General features: G+C 39.3%; 1 long non-coding RNA gene across 1 annotated transcript in view; it reads right to left on the minus strand.

Annotated features, from left to right (window-relative positions):
* Positions 1-8,977, minus strand: part of LOC109306141 — an 81,851-nt gene that overhangs the window by 1,692 nt on the left and 71,182 nt on the right. Inside the window, exons 2-3 of the long non-coding RNA XR_002099869.1 lie at positions 1,221-1,404; positions 990-1,052 (exon numbers count right to left, since the gene is read on the minus strand). This is a non-coding gene — a long non-coding RNA (uncharacterized LOC109306141). The remainder of the gene's footprint in view (positions 1-989; positions 1,053-1,220; positions 1,405-8,977) is intronic.

Consider the following 8,977-nt stretch of genomic DNA (forward strand, 5'->3'; position numbering starts at 1 on the left):
GCTGACTTCCTACCCTTTGGGCAGGGGGCTGGACTCGATGATCTCCCGAGGTCCCTTCCAGCCCTGATGTCTATGAAATCTATGAAAACAGTATTCTCAGCATGATCACCATAGGTACTTGCAGTGTCTGATCAATGTGCGATGGTCAGTGACACCATACTGGCAATAATATGGCCCTTATGACTAATCCTTCAGGCAAAATAATAAGTAGTAAAATCATTTGAATGTTCACTTCTAGCAATAATTTACATATGAGCGGGACGTAGCAAAATCTGCAATCCTTCCAAACTAGAACTTGGGCAGACTGTATTGAGGCAGCATGTGATGTGTTCCTTAGCCTGTAGATGGAGCCAGGAGTCTACAAATGTGCATGTTGTGTTTATGCAAGTGTGTTTAGGTATATGTGTACAGTATCATAATTCCCCTTTGTCTTTACACAGCGTGCACTCAAGTTGCATTTTCTCTGATGTGAATGGCAATACAGACTGAAGAAGTGTGCCAATTCACTCTGTCAGTGGGGAAAAAGGAAAAATTCCAGTGCTAGTGATGTTTTCTACCACTTGACTCCTTTCTTCCCTTGGAGAAGAAATGTCACCTCCTGCCTTCAGCCTCCTCGCACAATTTTATTTCTCTAAGGAGAATTATTAGGGCAGAAGAGCTAATCATCTTCCTAATTCTTTTCCTTCCTGGGGTCCATGATAAAAAACCAGTTAGCAAGATCCATCAATTCTTCTTAGTGGGTGTTTAGATCATCTAAGGTCAAGCAGCAGAAAAGGCAACAAAATGGAGTTTGCAGCCTAATGCGCATAAACAAAGAAGGTCCCCAACATTTAACAGAATTTCAAGTTGTATATAATTCCCTAAATAGTTACACTAATAAAAACTTTTTGTGTCCATTTTCTAAGAAGAGAGAGCAACACGAGCAAATTAAATGTTGAATCAAAGCTTAAAATGTTGGATGTTTCAAAACAAAAGCAGGCTGAACTTACCAAGAGACTATAGACAGCTGTCTAAGTAGGAACTGATGCTCTGTTAAGCTCAGTCCATCCATTCTGAAACAAGGAAAAAATTAAAGGAACAAGTAGGTTTAAAATAGAAACTTGTTTCCCTAGACAACGTGTCAGATTAATGAGCATAGCTGTATTGGAAAACATGAAAAAAATCAAATACAAGGAAGTAAAAATCAATTCATCTTTCTTACAGAGATTTTAAAATCTTACACAGTAAGAATGTGAGGAAGTGTGAGTAATGACAATTGGGTTGGTTGAATATTTCTGTATTCATCCATTCTTCCATGGCCTCCAGTGTGACTTTCTCCTCATTTTCTTCTTCCTGCACATGCCTTCACAGCCAGTTGCTATAGGTTGTGTAGAGGCTAGTTTGGTGGTCTTCTGAGGACTGGTACTAGGGGAAGTTACAAAGACAAGTTCCAGTAGCGCATGGAAAAAAGCACTTTGAGACTCTACTAAACAAACATGTTTGCAGACACTTATTCAAGTGCTTGTATATCCCATTCCAAGGCAAGTGCAATCATAAAACACTGAGCAAAAGAAGTTCAACTACAGGCAGAGCATTTTGATCAATAAAGGACACTGTATGGGCCTTACTGATTCTTGCCAACTCTTGTTAAGTACATTCAAGCTTATTCTTCAAAATATTTTTTTAGAATATCTTTCATGTTTAGTTCTAAAAAGCATTGTATTTACCCGAGAGATCAGAACAAGCTTCAGTTTCCAAATCATTTAGACAGATTTTTTTTTTAAATATATTTGCTCAAGAGACCAACATTTCTCTTTATGTTCTCTCAGGCAATTGCATATTTAGGCTTTTTTTTTTTAAAGAAAGTTTTTAAACATGCATGGTGCTATTTGGCTAATAAAACAGAACAGGTCTTGTTGTCAGCTACATAGCCTTTCACATACACCATGAAAAAATAGCTAGGAGTTCCACATATTCTATGCTGGGAAACATACAGACCATACATGTGAGACTAGAATCTGGTCCATAATCTGTATATTAAAATTGATTGCACAGCACTCTAAACAGATTAGGGTGACCATACATCATGTTTTTCCTGGGATAGTCCCATTTTAAAAACCAGTCCTGGGCATCCTGTCAGTTTAGTCAAATAAACACTTTTTTCCTATTTTTGTCCTATTTTCCATGGAACACCCAGGACATGTTTTAAATTCGATTTTCACACACATGAATGCATGTGCACGTGCACAAACTCTGGTGTCTTGCAACCCCACATGCTGCTCTAAGACTGGAGCTTAAGAGACTGCTGAGCATGCTGGAGAACAGAGGAGGAGCAGTGTGCCCCCTGTTGACAATCAGAAAATATGGTCACCCTAAAACAGACCGAAGAATTAGGGTACATTGGTTGCCAAGTTTCACACTGGTATCATTTTGAAATCTAATTTATACACTAATTTTGACCTAAACCTGGATATGAAGTACCATGCCAGAGGTAAAAAATTATCTTTTTCTCTCTGAAGGTGGGAGAGTAACATTTACATCTTGTATCCCAGTCCTGTATTGTGGTAAGTATATCTTGCCAAAGACCCTCAACTTTCACAGTAGTTCATGAGATTCAGAAGCCATCACCACCTCTCAGAAGGTTCTTGACAGCTTATCAAATTGGGCATTTAGTCTTCTCATTTAAGGTAGCATCCATTTTTCATGGTACTGCCATGTTAGTACTCACATTATTATTGCTCATAATGGTGTGCTCTACTAGGCCACAAACACCAAATACAAAAATAAATACTGAGTAACAGGGAAAACATAGAGCATTTGTACCAATACCATCCTCCATTTCAATAAGCACTGTGTTGTGTAGTCTGTCATCCTGCAATAGAGAAGGTCCAGGGGCTGCAGTTGTCTCAAGAAGGGATGAAAATAAATAGTCATAACAGGTCACCTGTGATTGTCAGCTCATGGAACTGTCTGTTCTGGGCAGGGGATGATGGTTTAACAGTTAGGATACTAATCTTGACTTGGAAAATCCAGATACAATTGCTGCTTTATGTGAGCTCCAGCAACTCAGACTGGAATTCACAAAAAAATGTAGAGACTATAATGTTTCAGGGGTGTATTTGGTAGCTGTGTTGGTCTGAGACAAAAAGACTTACAAAAAACTAGAACTCTTGGTTCCAAAATGATACCTTTTATTAGACCAACTGGAAAATGGCAAGAAAACTGTCCCTTTCTGCAAGCTTTCACGATCAAAGTCCCTTCATCATATATATATGTAGACTATAATGTAGTACCTAACATTATGTACATTATGTAGATTATAATGTAGCCCTTAACCTTTAGGCACCTGACCACCGTAAAAGTATCCCCAACATTCAACCAACTAGACTCCCAGTACGATGCATAAGGAGACTTAGACACCTCAAAATGAAATTCACAGTAAGAGTAATAGGGAGCTATCTAAGACAGGCATTGGGAAACGCCAAGGGAAGAGGTGAATCTTAAGTACCTTCTTAAGCACCACAGAGTTGGTTTTCTCAAGATTCACAACCCGAAAGACTCTTTTAAAGGTAGGCACCTGAACCTTTTGTTTCAGAAAGTAGGAATGGTCACTCCTTTCTACAAAACACAACTAGAGAAGTAGGCAGTATCCTCCTCACTCCCCTCCATTTTTAATGCAATAGTTTAGTGGGTTTTTTAATCTAATAGCTCCCCCAATAGCTCAGTAGCTCAATCAATGGGGATTTTTCAATCAAGTCCCTTGCCCCCTGGGAGAATGTCCTAATCACCGGGGTTTGGGTCATTCTAAGTGTGGTGCTCTGTTGTCCACTTTTCAGAAAAAAAGATTCATTGGTATATAATCCAAGATCTCTTGATGTCTGGGGACACCGTACAAGAGAGTAGGAAGGATATATACATGAAAGATTGTGAGGTGTTCAAGTACTGGGGTAATAGGGATCATATAAGCACTAAAAATAGATAAATGCTGCACTTCCTAAATGCATGTTTCCAATTACACCCATGCACAACAGGAAGCTCCCAGAGGCACAGTATTCCCTTTATGACAGTAAGCCCCTGCCAGCAGCACAGAGCTATGTCTACTGGGCACAATATAACCTTTATCAGAGGAGTGTCAGCTTTGCATTCTATAACGCCTTGTGTACCACTGACTTCACGATGGCCTGGCTCAGGGGTGACCCACCTGAAGCACAAGTGCTACAGGGGGCACGGGCAGCATCTGTGTGTGGCACACAGCAAATCAGGGAGGGGACAGGCAGAAGATCTTCCAAAAGGAGAGGCAGGCATCAGGCAGAGAGCACAGAGCAGGGAACAGGAAGCAGAGCAGTAGATCAGGCAGGGGAAAGGGATCAGAGTAGCACTTGGGAAGGACATGGGACTTAATTTATGACATGCCTGCCAAAAAGTTTGGTCCTTACTGTCCTAGTTCACAAAACAATGAACATACCATGTATACACATGGAGCACGTTGTGCACAGAACATGATACTCAGTCCACTCCTGCTGCAACAGCAAACTATATTGAGGAGGAAACTAAAGCTAATGCCCTCCATTTACAGAGGTGTCTTCTGCTGCCTCTTCCATCAAGAAAATTGTCCAGAATTCCAGAGAAATGTTCAGAAATGTTAGCAGGCATTTGTTGCATGCAAATAGCTGCCGAATAAATCATTGTATATTGCAGCACAGCCCCTCAGGGGGTTTGTACCTATGGAACTTGCTACTGTCACTCCACTTCCACATATACCTTAATCATGTTATTCATTCAGTGAGAAGGATGAATGTTACATCATGAGACTTTAATCCCTCACTGCTGAGGATCTGACTCTCAGAGATATAGGGAGAAAGCAGGAAACCCAGAGAAAAATCTTTCGGTAAGATTCAAATGCCATTACTTCTCTACACGAGATTCAGGAAACAACCAGATCATCAGAACATTTTTTCTAAAACATTTCAAAGAAAGATATTTGTGTTAGTATGCATGTGTAAATATAGGGGATAAATGTTGCCCTTATGACATTGTATTTCCTGATGAAGTGTTGAAGCATCTGATGAAGTAAGCTCGGGCTCACGAAAGCTTATGCATCTCTGATTTGGTTAGTCTTTAAGGTACATCTGTACCCTGCCTTCTCATTGTATTTCCTGACCTCTGGAGTAACTAAAAATTTCTAAACTGCTATCTACCATGAGGCATTTCTACAAAAATGCTTTAGCCACGTCCTGACCCCCTGGATTTTCACCCAAAGGCTACAAAATGATAGGGAAAGGAAAATATCAGAATTAAATCTATCCCAACCAGGCAGTTGGTCCAGTAAAAGATATCACCCACAAAAATCCTTACCTCTCACACATTCTAAGAAGAAATGTTTTTAATGGGCTTGCAACACATTAAAGGTACTATTGTATATGAAACTCTGGTAGTCAGGATTGCTGAATCCATATAATATGGATAGGGCAAGACTCTCCATGCTGGCATGCCAGTGTTCCTTAAATCTGACTTAGAGGGCATCACCTCTTTGCTGATTCAAGGCCTCATCTCTTTGCTGAGACTGGCAGGAAGAATGTTAATTATCACCACCTGCGATGCAGACAAATCCACTGGAAACTAAACTGACATCAACAAGTCATATCCCATAAACTCCAAAAAGCCATGATATAGTATTGATAGGCATAAAGATTTTCAAGTCCTTTTGTCAAAGGGTAGATATGAACCAGTGACTGACAGCTGTAAGGCTATCTAGTTTGTTACTAACTAATCTCCTAAAGTTTAAACCAGCCAGACTCTCCAATTTCAAAACAGGCTCAAGTAGGAAAGTTATGCATACTTCCAAATTATCTTTATTAACGTATTTGTTTGTCTTTCCTACTGAGAAAAGCCATATAAAATAAAAGAACACTAGGCAAATAATCATCTATTCTAAAGGTTGCACAAAGCATCCACGACAAAGCACTTCAAGCAGCCTTCCCCTAAAATTGATTACACCAAGATTTTATGGGGCAGATCTTTGGAACTACATCAGTTTACATCAGTGGATCTTTCTGCTAGTCATAGTGCTTCACTGATTGTCTGTCCACGGTTTTTCTTCTTCTGTTTTGGAGTGAGGCATTCCCAGGCCATTCATGTCTCTTGGTTCTTGACTTCATTTAGTGTACTCTCTCCATCGTATAGGAGTAACAAAAGAACACAGTCGTCCCAAAGTCCCTACTAATACCTGGGAAGAAGTAAAGAGAGGAGGTTTTATTTTAAGGTGGATATGATAGAAAATGTGTTCCACTTCTTTGGTCTAGTTCAGGAGTGGGCAATTATTTCGGGCGGAGGACCACTTACTCAGTTTTGGAACGCCATCAAGGGTCACATGACAGGTAGCCAGGGGCAGATAAATATTAATTTTCTAAACTTTTTAGGGGCCCTGCAGGCCAGATGGAATGGCCTGGTGGACTGCATCTGACCCACAGGCCACATTTTGCCCATCCCTGGTCTAGTTGCTGTTTTAATAATAAATTTAAATGATCAGCAGCACAGTGGTTTAAAAATACAATAGGTTTAATTGATAAATCCAGTAAAGAGAAATGACTAATACCAAAAAATAAAAATTAAAAAATCATTTGTTCATATGGATAAGGAAAAAGAAATAAACTGAGGGTGAAACCTGAAATGTTTATCCCAATCCCTAAATGATTACAGCGAAGCTCTATAGGAAGGTGAAAGCCTCAGTGGAATAATGAATTCCTTTGAGGATTTGGCCTGTCACCTGGCATTTATTATTTGTATTAGCATAATTTGTAGGAACACTAGACACCAATGAGGCTATATGGGATCATTCTATTTGTGCCTTATAAGCCCTAGACTTTTAAGAGCTTTGTGGTTTCTCCTTGGGTGCAAGCAGTAGGGGGAGGTGCCACTAGATCTAGAGCTGAATGCCATGTCATAGTCTCAAGCAGCAATGGCATGCAGTATATTGACTACTATAGCATTCTTGAATCACTAGGGATTTGTTGCAACAGTTTAACAGGCACAATACAGAAGGACAGTTAAGAGAAATGGTGATGTAAAGACCTTTATACTTCTTAACTATTCCTACGAAGATTAGAGGAATAATACTTTGTGGAACATCTTCACTTCTACTCTTGCTCTTCACTATTAATCAGGCCATGCCAATGAATAAAGGTTAAAATAAGGGATTCATAATTTCTACAGTTTGATCTCCAATTAAGCGATTATATATGTCTTAATCCTTAGCATTAAAATTTTAATGCATGCAAATAGGAGGAGATGCAACTGGACATAGTATATGGCAGGCAAGCATACTGATAGTAGCAGCTCCAAAAAATTAAAGTCCAATTCTTCCACTTTTAACCCTTTTAAATAGGTTTTAAAATCCTATGCTACTTCACCTTAATTCACATCAAGCACTGGGAAATGGAGACTTACAGAAGATGTCCCTTTTAAGCCACAGACAAGTTGCCATGGGGAACACATCCCAACATAAGCATAAGCTGAGTGCGGGAGAGCAATTTTTCTGAGTAGTGCTCTTTATTTTATTTTTATGAACTCAATAAATCAACAAATTTCAACATTTTGTCATTTTACAGCAACAGTAAAGGAAGACAGCTAACATTAAATTCTGGGAGTCATGTATTGATTTTACACTGTATGTTTTCTTCTCATTAATTTCCACAGATACAGACATTTGCACACAAAGCCCAAGTAACCAGGCTATGTTTCTAGAATTAGTATTAGTTTTATATAAAAGTATGCATTGCAGTACAAAGCAAATTGAAGTGGATGGGATGGGATTTACACTGGTCTACAGTCTCTATTATGACCTGGGTAGGAAGAGTAACCAGTGCCCTGCCATCAAGGGTTAGGACCTCTGAATCTGATTAAATGTGTGTCCTTCCCAACCTGGTCCCAGCCCTCTCCAATAGCCCTTCTTCCCTTCCAACACCAGTCTGTCTGGGAACTGTGTGGAGACTCCTTAGTACTTCTTTGGAGCAGCTAAGCCCACACTACTGCCGTTACACCAAAGAGGGCCTCACACCCACTCTCTGCACCTATGTGAATTTACACTTGCTGTAGGGAAAAATCCCCGTATGTGTGCTAATTGACTGAATGAAACCGCAATAGCATGGGCATATCAAAGCCAGTTGTTAATATTAAGCACAACAGGTGCTCACTGGGTAGGTGAAAAGGTTAGAAAAACATACCCAACCATTCCAAAGACTATAAGACTATGCAGTATGAATTCAATCCAGACATTCACTGCTGAACAGTTTGGTTTGGTTTCAGCCACTGGTTTCAAGAAATGTGTGCAAGGAATTGCTTTCTCATTATATTTCTTTAGCTAGACTATTATCCTGGAAAATATTAATTTAAAAGTGCCAACATGTGCAGTTGCAAATTAATGACAGTTGCATTCCCAAAGTCAAAGATATTTTACTGGAAAGGGATTTCTTATATTATTCACCAGTCTTATGAGGTTATGTTGTTTGGATTTACTCCTAAAGTTAGGACTAAAATCCAGATATAAACACATATGCACTCTTAACCCCTAATGTCACCCTGGATGTAAGGAGTATTAGCATTTTTCTCTTAATTATGTTTCTGCTGTGCAATGGCATAGATTTTTTTTCTCAACAGGCTCAACCTTTTATTTTGTACAGTGTGGGAGATATTTATGATGCCATATACAAAATGTTGCCTTGTGTATATTATTTAGGACACAAAATAAATATGCATGTACTTTTTATCATTTTTTTTCTCATACTTCTTACATTTTTCATAGGTCTCTGGCCAATATCAGCCAAACAGCTATGCTGTCAAAAAAAAAGTTCCAATCAATGATAAGCAGTTTCTCTGTATAGAAATTTCCTATTCTGACAAGCCATTTCATATAGGCTCGGCAGTGCTACGTTGGTTAGCACTACAGAAGAAAAAGACTTGGGGGTCATCATTGACCACAAGATGAACATGAGCCTCCAAT

This window comes from Crocodylus porosus, unplaced genomic scaffold, assembly GCF_001723895.1.
Source record: "Crocodylus porosus isolate Cpor-Errol unplaced genomic scaffold, CroPor_comp1, whole genome shotgun sequence".
NCBI lineage: Eukaryota > Metazoa > Chordata > Crocodylia > Crocodylidae > Crocodylus > Crocodylus porosus.